At 37.1% G+C, this 15,338-nt stretch overlaps 1 long non-coding RNA gene across 1 annotated transcript in view; it reads left to right on the forward strand.

The window, feature by feature from the left end:
* LOC111091754 overlaps nt 1-15,338 on the forward strand; it is a 42,311-nt gene that overhangs the window by 15,455 nt on the left and 11,518 nt on the right. Inside the window, exons 2-3 of the long non-coding RNA XR_005376051.1 lie at nt 7,287-7,425; nt 10,166-10,311. This is a non-coding gene — a long non-coding RNA (uncharacterized LOC111091754). The remainder of the gene's footprint in view (nt 1-7,286; nt 7,426-10,165; nt 10,312-15,338) is intronic.

Consider the following 15,338-nt stretch of genomic DNA (forward strand, 5'->3'; position numbering starts at 1 on the left):
CAGCCACCTCAATAGCTTCATTTCTCTTTCTCTCTCTCTTTTAGATTTTATTTATTTATTCATGAGACACACAGAGAGAGGGGCAGAGACAGGCAGAGGGAGAAGCAGGCTCCCTATGTGGAGCCTGATGTGGGACTCGATCCCAGGACCCTGGGATCACAACCTGAGCCAAAAGCAGATGCTCAATCACTGAGCCACCCAGGTGCCCCAACAGCTTTATCTCTTGCAATGCTCTCTCTTGAGCTGTGATCTCTGGTCATCTTCCCATATTGTCCTCTTGTCTGCCTCAGGATCCTCACACATGCTCTTCCCTGTTTGGAAAATACTTTTCTGCACTCTTCCATCCACTCCTTTATCCAGCTATTCCTACTAATCCTTCACAATTTAACTTAAATGTCCTTAATTCAGGTAGTCCTTCACTGACCTCAGTTCACATCTTTTGAATAGGTAGAGTCACCAATTGTTTACGTTCAGCATAATATATGTCATTAACCAGCCATCACTGACATTAACTGTTTTATATTTATATTCTCCTTTAGACTTTAAACTTCAAATAAGCATGGACTATATCTTGATCTTGTTTACAATGTTTATAACACCATTTTCTCTATGCTTACCTTGGAGTATTACATCCAGTAGGTGTTCCATAAAAATCTATCACTTGCTAGGTGTCCCTGGAAGTACCTGTTTAGCCTTTAGTTCAATAAAATAAACTTGAACAATAACACTAATAAAATTCTGATTATAGTATTAAGACTTGGGGCACATGAACAATTCTAATTTTTTTTTTGGTATGGGTAAAATTGTTCACATTAATAACTTGCTTCTGGAAAATTATGTCTTTTCCTTTTAATCGCATATGATACCTGAACAATATATAGATGGATAATTGGTTAGTTCTTAATAAATGCTTAAAGGGCTTTCCACTGCCCTAATGCTTTGTTTTCTTCAGTATATGTGGGGATGTAGAGCAAAAATAAAACATTACTTGATTGTTTTCTTGGTTTAATTTTGACCTCTGTTATAAGGGAAAAGAGGGAAACTGGGTGGAGAAAATTCAGAGGAGACAAACCATGAGAGACTCCTAACTCTAGGAAACAAAGGGATGCAGAAGGCAAAGAGGGTGGGGAGGATGGACAACTGGGTGATGGGCATTAAGGAGGGCTCTTGATGGAATGAGCACTGGGTGTTATACTACACTTTGGCAAATTGAATTTAAATAAAAAATTAAAAAAATAATTTTGACCTCTGAAGTTAAAAATTATAGGTCCAAAACCATGTTTTTGGTCTTATATATGGCTAAAGTTTTACCTATTTAATAATGGTGATCTTTTTGTAATCTCTTTTTGGATTTGGATTATGAGTTTTAAAACTTTGTCATATAGTCTGAAATGGTGTCTATAAATGATGAAAGAAAAACCACAGGAGTCACATCTGCTCCTGCACTTGACTCAAGTCATACTTACCACTTGTATTGATTGTACTGATTGCAAGATGTACTTGGACTTGTACTCAAGACTGGATTTTTACAGTTACTGCTAATTAGATTTCTCTCATGTTTCTTTTTGAACTATATGTTATAAGAGAAACTCAGAAATATATCTTATTTCTCTTTTCTTTATATCATCTTTCAAAGATTTTCTTCATATCATCTTTCAAAGATTTCAAATGAACAAAGTTAATAATGAGAGTAATTTATATATTATCACATGTTTACTAATTCAGAATGAAATAAAGATGAACACATCCTGTGATTTTTTTATTCTGGATTTCATTTTATTTTCAGCATCTCAACATATGGATGTTGAAATCTGTGCTTGGGTATAGATTTAGTGCTTCTTTTTGAAAAAAATGTGATTGTTGGGTAAAGTCTGACAATGATTTATTTCTCTGGTTTATTTTTTTAAAGATTTTATTTTTTTATTCATGAGAGACACAGAGAGAGAGAGGCAGAAAAATAGGCAGAGGTAGAAGCAGGCTCCATGCGGGGAGCCCAGTGTGGGACTTGATCCTGGGACTTCAGGATCATGCCCTGGGCCAAAGGCAGGCACTAAACCGCTGAGCCATGCAGGGATCCCTATTTCTCTGGTTTAAACCTAAGAAGTTTCCTCCAGTTACTTATTTTATTTTTTTAATTTAGTTAATTAACTTATATATAAATATGTTCTCATTGCAAAAGATGTAAATAAGACAGATAAAACAAAAGTCATTTTTGGTAGCTTCATCTACCTCCTATCACTTGCTTTCTCAGCATTGACCATGAGTAGATATTTGATATATGCTTTTGCTAAACTTTAAGACACATTTCATACATATATGTACATGCAAAACAAAAGAAATAGTCAATTTTTAAAACATGAACAATATTATATGTATTGAAATGTAATGTTCTCTTTATAGAATCTCTGGGAGTTCATTGAATGTCTTCACACCCTATAAATTACTGCTTACTTTTCTACAGTTTGACCATTCAATGGTTGATGGACATTTATGTTTGCTTCGTACAGTCGTGTTACACAGAAAACCTTGTTCATGCCTTTTGCCTTTCATGAAGATATCGGCCTATTATTGGGTAGAAGGAAATCTGTGTGTGTGTGTGTGTGTGTGTGTGTGTGTGTGTGATGTTTTATTTTATTAATACAGACAAAAGCCATCCATATTGTCCCTAACAATTTACATTTTCATCCAGAGTTTATAAGAATATCTATCTTGGGGTGCCTGGGTGGCTCAGTGTTTGAGTATCTGCCTTCAGCCCAGGTCGTCATGATCCTGGGGTCCTGGGATTGAGTTCTGCATCAGGCTTCCCACAAGGAGTCTGCTTCTCCCTCTGTCTATGTCTCTGCCTCTCTTTCTGTGTGTCTCTCATGAGTAAATAAATAAATACAACTTTAAAAAGAAGAATATCTATCTTTACACATATTCATTGGTACTATAATTTTAATATTTTTTCCAATGTAATGAGTGAAAAATGGTGTGTATTTTATTTTCATTTTCTCTATTCTTAGTCAAAATTCTTTTGTAGATGTATTGACATTTTTATTTCCTCTTGTGTATTTTGATGCACATTTTTTTTTCTGTTGGGTTCAGTTAATTCCTTTTTTTTTAAATATTAAATTATAGGAATTATTGAGGTATTTTGGATGTTATATATATTTCAAATACTTTCATTTCAATTTTTCCTTTTAAAAAAGTTTATTTTCTTATGTAGAAATTTTTATAATGTGGTAACATGTATCAATTTCTACCTTGTGTCTCCGTGTTTTGTGTTGTCATTAGATCTTCTCTTTCCAAAGTTACAATAATGTCAACATATATAATCTTTTTCTCCTTTAATTTTGTTTTTTATATTTGTCTTCTATAACTTATCTGGGATATATCTTCATGTATAATGTGGTAGCCTAGGTCCTATCCTAGTCTAATTTTTTTTTCCTAGTCTAATTTTTTTACAAAAAATAGATACCTCTACAATTATTTCAACAGACTGGAATAGCAAATGTAAAGGATTTAGTATGACATCATCAGTTATTTTATTGTAGTTTAAGCATGATTTTAAAAATTATCAACTTATGCGGCGCTTAGGTGGCTCAGTCAGTTAAACGATGGATTCTTGATTTTGGTTGAGGTAATGATCTCAGGGTCATGAGATTTAGCTCTGTGAGGAGCTTTGCACTCACCAGGGATTCTGCTTGGGACTCTCTCCCTCTTTTTCTGCCCCTCCTCCAACTCACAGATTATCTCTCTCAAATAAATAAATAAAACTAAAAAAAAACCACACCAACTTTATTGTATGTAAACTTAAAGCTTTCCAGATCTTGTCAACTTGATTTAGATATCTTCAATAATAAGCATTTGAATGACCCAAAATGTTTATTACCTACAGAAGTTTACTTTGAAATGTAATAAAAAGAAATAAAATTTTTATCTCAATGATTTGTAAGAGTCTAAGATCTATCCTGTAAACATTGCAGGTTATGAAAAAATTTACCAGCTTTTGAGGCTTTTAAAGGTCTGGCAACTAGCCCTTTATCTGATACGTCATTTGCAAATATCTTTTCCCATTCTGTAGGTTGTCTTTTAGTTTTGTTGACTGTATCCTTTGCTGTGCAAAAGCTTCTTATCTTGATGAAGTCCCAATAGTTCATTTTTGCTTTTGTTTCTTTTGCCTTTGTGGATGTATCTTGCAAGAAGTTACTGTGGCCGAGTTCAAAAAGGGTGTTGCCTGTGTTCTCCTCCAGGATTTTGATGGAATCTTGTCTCACATTTAGATCTTTCATCCATTTTGAGTTTATCTTTGTGTCTGGTGCAAGAGACTGGTCTAGTTTCATTCTTCTGCATGTGGATGTCCAATTTTCCCAGCACCATTTACTGAAGAGACTGTCTTTCTTCCAGTGGATAGTCTTTCCTCCTTTGTCAAATATTAGTTGACCGTAATGTTGAGGGTCGACTTCTGGGTTCTCTATTCTGTTCCATTGATCTGTGTGTCTGTTTTTGTGCCAGTACCACACTGTCTTGATGACCACAGCTTTGTAGTGCAACCTGAAATCTGGCATTGTGATGCCCTCAGCTATGGTTTTCTTTTTAAAATTCCCAAGATCTATAAAGAACTTATTAAACTCAACACCAAAGAAACAAACAATCCAATCATGAAATGGGCAAAAGACATGAACAGAAATCTCACAGAGGAAGACATAGACATGGCCAGCAAGCACATGAGAAAATGCTCTGCATCACTTGCCATCAGGGAAATACAAATCAAAACCACAATGAGATACCACCTCACACCAGTGAGAATGGGGAAAATTAACAAGGCAGGAAACCACAAATGTTGGAGAGGATGCGGAGAAAAGGGAACCCTCTTACACTGTTGGTGGGAATGTGAACTGGTGCAGCCACTCTGGAAAACTGTGTGGAGGTTCCTCAAAGAGTTAAAAATAGACCTGCCCTACGACCCAGCAATTGCACTGTTGGGGATTTACCCCAAAGATACAGATGCAATGAAATGCCGGGACACCTGCACCCCAATGTTTCTAGCAGCAATGGCCACAATAGCCAAACTGTGGAAGGAGCTTCGGTGTCCATCGAAAGATGAAAAGATAAAGAAGATGTGGTTTATGTATACAATGGAATATTACTCAGCCATTAGAAATGACAAATACCCGCCATTTGCTTCGACGTGGATGGACCTGGAGGGTATTATGCTGAGTGAAATAAGTCAATCAGAGAAGGACAAACATTATATGTTCTCATTAATTTGGGGAATATAAATAATAGTGAAAGGGATAGAGGGGAAGGGAGAAGAAATGGGTGGGAAATAGCAGAAAGGGAGACAGACCATTAGAGACTCCTAACTCTGGGAAACGAACTAGGGGTGGTGGAAGGGGAGGAGGGCGGGGGGTGGGGGTGACTGGGTGGCGGGCACTGAGGGGGGCACTTGATGGGATGAACACTGGGTGTTATTCTGTATGTTGGCAAATTGAACACCAATAAAAAATAAATTTATTATAAAAAAAATAAAGGTCTGGCAGCTAAAGAATAGGCATGTGAGAGTTGATCTCCAGGGAGAAAGTGATATGGAGGAAAGTCACTAATGATTTAAGGAGAGAACTGGTAGTGATAGTTTGAAAAAGGAATAAGAGCTGGATATATGTGACAATGGAAAATTTTCTTGCTAGTATGTACAGATGGATTTGTCATGATTAACTCCAACTGCTAATGGGAAAGTTGCTATGTTACTTCTCCACCTTACTGAAACTTTCTTCCTTCAGTTAAAAAAGCAATTGCTATTGGGGTGCCTGGGTGGCTCAGTCAGTTAAGCATCTGACTTCAGCTCGGGTCATGATCCTGGGATCCTGGGATGGAGCCCCAAGTTGGGCTCCCTGCGCAGTGGAGAGTCTGCTTTTTCCTCTCCTTCTCCCTCTTCCTCATCCTCTGATCCCCCACCTCAAATAAATAAATAAAATCTATAAAAAGAGAGCAATTGCTACTAATTTGCATTTCAAGAGATATTATAGGAGCAGGAATGAAGAATAAGCAGAAAGAGAAGATAGTGATTTGAGATAGAAGTTCTAAGCAGAAAAACCATGGAAGATAGGAGTTCAGATACAGTCCTTTCTTTTTCTTTTTCTTTTTTTTTTAAGATCTATTTATTTATTTTCAAGAGTGGGGGTGAGAGAGATAGAGGGAGGGGAAACAGAAACCCAAGAGACTCCCCAATGAGCGTGGAGCCTGACCTGGCACTCAATCTCATGACTCTGAGATCAGACCTGAGCTGGAACCAAGAGTCAGTCAGTTGCTCAACTGGCTGAACCATCCAGTCACCCCTGATTTCTCTTTTAAAATTATCTGCATGTAGGGGATCCCTGGGTGGCTCAGTGGTTTGGCGCCTGCCTTTGGCCCAGGGCGCGATCCTGGGGACCCGGGATCAAGTCCCACGTCGGGCTCCCGGTGCATGGAGCCTGTTTCTCCCTCTGCCTGGGTCTCTGCCTCTCTCTCTCTCTCTCTCTCTCTGTGACTATCATAAAAAAAAAATTTTTAATTATCTGCATCTAACCCTTTAGCAAATCCAGCCATTTGGACATTTGATATACATTCAAAGTATGTAATAAAGTCCTCTTCTCTCATTTACTCTGTCAAAACCACCATCATCTTCCATTTGGGCCATGGCAAAAGCCTTGTCAGTCTTTTTGCTTCTCTTCTTGCTCCTCCTATTCCATTTGCCACCTAGCAACCAGGATGAGATATATCTTACTATCTCTATTTCTATATCTTTATAATAAATTATATTTAACATGACTTACATCAGATCACTTTCTTGCTTCAAACTCTTCAATGGCTTCCCATTTCATTTAGTGTACAATCCATGCCCTTCCCCCTGGCCTATAAGGCCCTTCATGATCTGGTCTTTGCTCACTTCCCTAACTCATCCTCTTACACTCTTTCACTTGTTTACTATGGTCCAGACACATTGGATTATTCCAGTTTTTAAAATATGCCCTGAATGTTCGTCCCTTAAAGTATATTCATGGTCTCTTTCTTTACCTGGAACAGTCTACATCAGACCTTTATACGGCTGTTATCTTTTCACCATTCAGATCTAAGCTCAAATATAATTTCTTCAGAGAGGCTTTTCTTCAGAGGTTATTCTGATCATTTGGTTTGTGTCATGTACTCTTTAGCTAATTATCTCACTTGAATATTCACAGCATTTACCACTACTCAGAATTACATATTAAAAAAAAATCAAGAATAAAACTTAAGTCACTCTTATTATCTGCTTTCTCTACCAGGATATGAGCTTTGGGAGAACAGGGTCTTTGAGCAGTGAAGACTGGAAAGCTAAGAAAGACCTCACATTATGTTTTGTCTCAACATTTTTAAGGTCCAGTAGAATTGGATGTGAGTTCTATGAATAGTTGTATGTATTGGGTAAGTTACCGAACTTCTTTAATTTTTCTCATTTGACAGTAGTAGTAAAGATAATAATACAGTGTGCTTCATCAAATTATTGTCAGCATATTAACTGGGATATGTAAGCAAGGTGATTGGCCTTTTGCCTGACATATCATGTGTTGAATAATAGCTTAAATGGAATAATATTAGTGTTAGCTGATTTGAATAATATGTCACTCATTTGTCCTCTCCTCCCTCTGCTAAACAATAATTTACCATTCATCCATGGAAAAAAGTGCCTTTGTAAGAGCTGTGGGATCTAGCACCAAATGGCACATGACCTGGGAGGAGTCATGCCCACCTATACATCAAGCAATAGACAAATAGAACTCAGCTGCAGCTGTGGACCTTACAGTGGTCCATGAATGGTCTTCAGCCCCTCTTGGCTATTGTATGGAAACTCCTGGAAAACATTCTTTTAGGTAATCACCCACAAAAGAACCTTTGTGGAAGTCTTGGTTCTCAGTAGTGAAGTTCCATCACACCATTAGAGAAAAAAATGAATTGGATTCATTGGAGAGGGTAAAACTAGTAGTTTTACTTTACTTACATCACCTGCCCCCAAGGTGACACAGCTTATGGCCAAGGGAAAACTTCTCAGATCTAATAGATAAAATAATATCAGAAATAAGAGTGGAGATATTATCACTGATACCACAGTAATAGGAAGGATTATAAGTGAATACACCAACAAATGAGATAACCTAGACAGAGCAGATAAATACTAGGAACATACAACTTACCGAAACTGAATCATGAAGAAATAGAAGAGCTGAACAGTTTACAATTATTAGTAAGGAGATTGAATCAGTAATCAAAAATCTCCAAATAAAGGAAAACCCAAGACCAGATGGCTTCCCTTGTGAATTCTACCAAACATTTAAAGAAGAATTAATGCCAATCCTCAAAATCTTCCAAAAAGTTGAAAAGGAAGGAAAACTTCCAAATGTATTTTATGAGACCAGAATTATTCCAATACCAAAGCCAGATAAGGATATTACAATAAAATTACAGACCAATGTCCCTGATGAATATACAAACAAAAATTCTCAACAAAACATTAGCAGACAGAATTTAACAATAAATTAAAAGGACCATAAACCATTATCAAGTGGAATTTATCCCTGGGATGTAAGGATAGTTCAACATATACAAGTCAATAAAGGTGACACGTTACATTAATATAATAAAAGTAAAAATCGTATGATCATTTCAATAGATGCAGAAGGAACATTTGACAAAATGTAATATCCTTTCATGGCAAAAACTCAACAAACTGAGTACAGAAGGTAATACCTCAACATAATAAAAGCCATATATGATCAACATCATACTCCCTGGTGACACTCGGAAGTCTTTTCCTCTAACATCAGGAAAAGACAAAGGTACGCACGCTCAAAACCACTGTCTAACATAGAAGTTCTAGATAGAGAAATAAGACAAGAATAAGAAATAAAATGCATCCAAATTTGAAAGGAAGAAGTATCTTCCTTTTCTATATATAAGATCATAATATGACTATATATAGAATGACTATAAGATTATATATATATATATATATATATATATAAAATCTTAAAGACCCTACCAAAAAAATTAGCCAAATTCTGTAAAGTTTCAGGATATAAAAAAATCAACATGTAGAATCAGTTGCATTTGTATACACTAATAACAGAATCTCTGAAAAAGAAATAAAGAAAAATGACCTCATTCATATTAGCATAAAAACAATAAAATACTTAGGAATAAACTTAACCTAGGTGAAAGATCTGAAGTGATATATTACTTAATAGAAAACAGTATGGAGGTTTTCCCAGAGATTAAAAAAAATAACTAGCCACTGAAGTCTACCTCAGAAGCTAATAATACACTATATGTTAATTAATTTAATTTAAATAAAAAAATAGAACTACCACAGGATCCAGCAATTCCACTTCTGTGTTTATATCTGAAGAAAATGAAACCAGAATCTTGAAGAAATATCTGCCCTCCCATATTCACTGAAGTATTATTCACAATACCCAAGATATGAAAGCTACCTAAGCATTCATCTACAGATAAATGGATAAAGAAAATATTATCTATCTATCTATCTATCTATCTATCTATCTATCTATCTATCTATCTAATGGAATTTTATTCAAACGTGAAAACAAGGAAATTTTGCCATTTGTGACAACATGGATGGACATTGAGGGTATCATCCTAAGTGAAATATGTCAGAGAAAGACAAATATTGTATAATATTTGTGAAACCTAACATAGCTTAACTCATAGGAATATAGAGTAAAATGATGGTTGCCAGGGCCTGGAGGGTGGGGGAAAAGGAAGATATTGGCCATAGGAACTTTCAGTTATATGACAAATTCTGGAAGTCTAATGTACAGGGTAATGATTATTGTTAACCATATTGTATCATACATACTTGAAAGGTGCTAAAAAAGTAGATTTTAAATATTCTCACTACAAGAAAGAAATGGTAATTATGTGATGGAGTTGTTAACTAACCCTCCTGTGGTTATCATTTCACAGTGTATAAATGTATTGAATTGACATGGTATGCACCATAAACTTAGACAATGTTATATGTTAAGTATATCCCTCTGAAGCTAAAAATAAAATGACATTTGAAAAAAGTTAAAGGATAGAACTTGGTTAAAATTTGGTGTCAACTCATAAGTGACATTTCTGAGGCCTCTCATTTTTTTCTTTCTAGCACAGTGTTTCTAACTGGAGAGGAAAAAGAAGTTTGTTTATTTGTTCATGAAGTGTGAGAGAGTAGAAAGGCAAAGATGAACTACCATCTGTCTTTGCCCTTGGATGGATCTACTTCCTCTCTTTCACTTTTTTGAGACAAGTCAGGTATGAACACAGAAGGAGAATCAGGAAACAGAACAAACTAAAATCCTGTTTTATTTACCATAGTGTTAAATGTGTACTGTTGTTGCAATTCATGAACTCTATACAATTTAGTCTACTCTCCATGGACAATTGGCCATATTATAAGCAGAAAACCTGAGATGGAGACAAAAAGATGGTCAGTTTGTCAGTTCAGGACTGGTGTTTGGCTACGTTTAGTACACAGGATTTTAGTTTATCAGAAATTGTAGACGAGCCTTTCCCACCAACCGAATAACCCTCTGCTGTTTACAAACAATTGCAATTTGGAGTCCCATTTAATATGTTCATGAAGACAAACAGGAAGGGGAAGAAGTGAAATTCTTAAGTCTGCAATATAAACAATTGCCCAATGAAAGGATGTAGACCGTTAGAGCCAGTTTCTCTCTGGCCCTCACACTCTTCCGTGCTCTTCTTTTCCTGGAATTAAACCAGAAGGAAATTAATCTGGTTAGCAGGAATTTCTCTTGTTTAAAGATTACTTAAAAGAAGGATTAAAAACTATACAAAATATTTCCTTGTGTAACAGCATAAACTGAAAATATCCAAGTCTCAATCAGCACTTCAACTATGTGTAACAACTCTTGTTGGAGGGGTCCACCATGGAGAATGTTTTAATCTAGGAAGAAAGAAGGACTAGATTAGCTGGAAGTGTCTAACCTTACAATTCACAATAAAAAATCAACTGTATAATGAACTTTGGCACCTCCAGATTCAAGAAAACATAAGCAATATGCAGTAGATTCTCCCTTTGGTGCCTATGTTTCTCTCAACTAAAAAGTCAATGAAATCTTTAGTTTGATACATCATCAGGAGACCCAGCTTTACCTAATTTTAGATTTCCCCTCTCATTTTGTCTAAATTCTGCTGATTCTCTTCTCTATGTTTCTTGGTCTTTCTGTGGAACATTTCCTTTCCTTTCATAAGAACTTCACAATGGGTTCTTAGGTAGGGCACGGAATGGAGAAGGGTGCAGGGGATCCGATCCCAGCTGCTTCCTATGTGGATTTTCAGCTAAATCACTTAATCTCTCAGTGTTTCATTTTTCTCGCCCTACATGGGACTTGACTGAGAACTTCATGGGGTTGAAGTGTAGATTCCAAGAGTTAATAAATGGAATGTGTTAAGAAAGGTTTCCAGCACTTAGGAATCACTATGTACATTTTAGCTGCTATTTCCAGTGGAGGATTGGGTTCAATTTCGCCTGCATTTATTCACATTTCACTTTTATTAACAGTCTTTTCAACAGTATTCTTGAAGAAGTTGTATTCAACATTATATTCTTCCAACTGCCTTTACTAATTATTTACTACTCAAGTACAGTGTCTGTACTGGATCATCATCATCATCAGTCCAACAACCATTGCCCCTCTTAACTTATAAATAGAATCCGGTTTCCTTTTGGGGGGAATTCTCTCTGCCCTACCTTTAGGTACAATTTGGCAGATGATGCTTTCTTCCCTTCAAGTCTGATTGGGAATTCTTGGAATTCTGAGAATCTGAGTAGTGGGCAGAGTGACAAATGGAAAATAGCTGGACCTCTGCATTCCACCTGTAGCACCTTGGTTGAACTTCTCAAGTAGCTCCTAACTTCTACTCTAAACACTACCTGATTGCTATCTGAATTTTCCTTAGTCCCGAGGGCTACTCCTTGTAGTCATCCTATATTCATCCACCCAAGCTGGCCAGAGTAAATGTCTTTTACTTGAAAGGTCGAGAATCCAGTCTGGTACAGGTCCTTCCTCTTAGTGCTGCAGCTCTGCTCTCTACCCACATACCCTGATGTTTTGCTCTGTTGCATTTCCGTGGCTCTGTGTTCTTTCCCACTGCAGCCAGTTGCAAGCATATTTCATTCTACTATATTTGGCAGAAAGAATTGTTTCTTGATTAGTATCTGAGTGGAAAGTGGTTTCTCAGTTGAGCAAAATTGTCAAAGCTGTGCTAGACTTGTTTATAATGGCCTGCTATTTCCTCAGCCTCTTCTACAGGAAGCTGCAGAGGTCCTTGCTAGATAATGAGTGGGTATGTTATGGTCATATACCATGTGACCACACCATCTGGCTCAGGGATGTGCATCTACCCCAAGGCAGCAAGTCCATGTTTCAGCAAGGCAGAAACTTATGACTTGCATGGCCTGGCTCAAAAAATATGAAGAGAGCCAATCAGATCCATCTCAGGAATTTAGAATTGGGAAACAGACCTGCCCAAGGCAGTTAACCTTAAGGACATCATCACAATCATGTGTGAAGAGCTGCTATTGTGTAGGGGGTGCTGAAGTACTCACTTGGAGAAATGTGCAAACTGATGCAAGAAGGGCATCCTTGCAAGAGGGGCAGATGAATGAAGCAGTCTAGCAGAAAAAACAGAAATGCATGAAAATGTGATCCCAAGGGGGCGATAGGGACCTTTTGGTTTCTGATGGCTTTTCTTGTCTGGTTCCTGGCTTTATAGCACTGCTGTTATCAAATTTCTGGATTCTTTATATCTCCTTAAAATATTATGTCTTACTACGTTTTTCCCTATGATATGTGAAGCCGAATGTTTCCTGCTTAAAGCTGATACAATGACACTTCCTATTTAACATCAATAATTGTACTCTTGAGCAGTAGGAGGTCAAGATTATTTCCATTAAATAGCACTGAAATTTTCTTGTTCTTTTTGTTGCTTTTTAAATTAAATTATTGGCCTTGCACACACCCCACCCCTTCTTTCTAGACTTCGTCTTCATTTTATTGTCTAGCTAGTAGTGATCTGTATCAAGATCCACTACACAATTAGGCATTGGAACATATGGTCAGTGTAGCTCACCAATTCTATGTGACTATTCAAGAGTACCATAGTTCAATTAGATGTTTAAAGCTATTCAATTTTTCCCATTAGAGAAAAAGATAAATTTGAGTTTTCAATGGATTGTGACAATTGCTTCACTCAGATGTAATGTGACTATCCCCACCCCCTCTTTTGTAAATGTCAATTCCCTTTAAAAAACATTGCAGAAAATCTTTTAGGATTTCTTAGAATCATGCTGTTAAAATAATACAATGATTGTTCTTCCCCCCCCCCAATTTTTATTTAAATTCTAGTTAGCATACAGTGCAATACTGGTTAGAGGAATAGAATTCAGTGATTTATCGCTTACATACAACACTTACATACATCACTTACATACAACATCACTTACATACAACATCATACAGTGATCATCATCACAAATGCCCTCCTAATACTCATCACTCATCTAGCCTATGTCCCACCTACCTCTCTCCATCAACCTTCAGTTTGTTCTCTATCTTTAAGAGTCTATTATGGTTTGTTTTCTTCTCTGTCTTGTTCTCCCACCCATATATTCATGTTTCATTTCTTAAATTCCATATATGAATGAAATTATATGGTATTTGTCTTTCTCTGATTGATTTATTTTGCTTAGCATAGTACACTCTAGCTCAATCCACGTCATTGCAAATGGCAAGATTTCATTCTTTTTGCAGGTTGAGTAATATTTTTATATATATATAAATATATATATATCATCGAGCACAGTCACTTTGTCAAACAGAAGGAAAGGGTATTCACAGGAGGTAGCCTCTCTCTGCACAGGGGGAGGGCGGGGGGGGGGTTTCAAATGCACAGAAAAAAAAGTCACCTGGTCACACCACCCAGCAGGTGTGCTTTAGGATGATGTGTTGAGTATTCTAGAGTCTTTTTTTTTAATAAATTTATTTTTTATTGGTGTTCAATTTGCCAACATACAGAATAACACCCAGTGCTCATCTCGTCAAGTGCCCACCTCAGTGCCCACCACCCAGTCACCCACACCTCCCTGCCCTCCTCCCCTTCCACCACCCCTAGTTTGTTTCCCAGAGTTAGGAGTCTTTCATGTTCTGTCTCCCTCTCTGATATTTCCCACTTATTATTTTTCTCCTTTCCCCTTTATTCCCTTTCACTATTTTTTATATTCCCCACATGAATGAGACCATATAATGTTTGTCCTTCCTGATTGACTTATTTCACTCAGCATAATACCTTCCAGTTCCATCCATGTCAAAGCAAATGGTGGATATTTGTCATTCTAATGGCTGAGTAATATTCCATTGTATACATAAACCACATCTTCTTTATCCATTCATCTTTCGTTGGACACCTGAGGCTCCTTCCACAGTTTGGCTATTGTGGACATTGCTGCTAGAAACATCGGGGTGCAGGTGTCCCGGCGTTTCACTGCATCTGTATCTTTGGGGTAAATCCCCAACAGTGCAATTGCTGGGTCGTAGGGCAGGTCTATTTTTAACTCTTTGAGGAACCTCCACACAGTTTTCCAGAGTGGCTGCACCAGTTCACATTCCCACCAACAGTGTAAGAGGGTTCCCTTTTCTCCGCATCCTCTCCAACATTTGTGGTTTCCTGCCTTGTTAATTTTCCCCATTCTCACTGGTGTGAGGTGGTATCTCATTGTGGTTTTGATTTGTATTTCCCTGATGGCAAGTGATGCGAAGCATTTTCCCATGTGCTTGTTGGCCATGTCTATGTCTTCCTCTGTGAGATTTCTCTTCATGTCTTTTGCCCATTTCATGATTGGATTGTTTGTTTCTTTGCTGTTGAGTTTACTAAGTTCTTCATAGATCTTGGAAACTAGCCCTTTATCTGATAGGTCATTTGCAAATATCTTCTCCCATTCTGTAGATTGTCTTTTAGTTTTGTTGACTGTATCCTTTGCTGTGCAAAAGTTTCTTATCTTGATGAAGCCCAACAGTTCATTTTTGTTTCTTTTGCCTTCATGGATGTATCTTGCAAGAAGTTACTGTGGCCGAGTTCAAAAAGGGTGTTGCCTGTGTTCTCCTCCAGGATTTTGATGGAATCTTGTCTCACATTTAGATCTTTCATCCATTTTGAGTTTATCTTTGTGTATGGTGTAAGAGAGTGGTCTAGTTTCATTCCTCTGCATGTGGATGTCCAATTTTCCCAGCAGCACTTAATGAAGAGACTGTCTTTCC

Source organism: Canis lupus, chromosome 22, assembly GCF_011100685.1.
Source record: "Canis lupus familiaris isolate Mischka breed German Shepherd chromosome 22, alternate assembly UU_Cfam_GSD_1.0, whole genome shotgun sequence".
Taxonomy (NCBI): domain Eukaryota; kingdom Metazoa; phylum Chordata; class Mammalia; order Carnivora; family Canidae; genus Canis; species Canis lupus.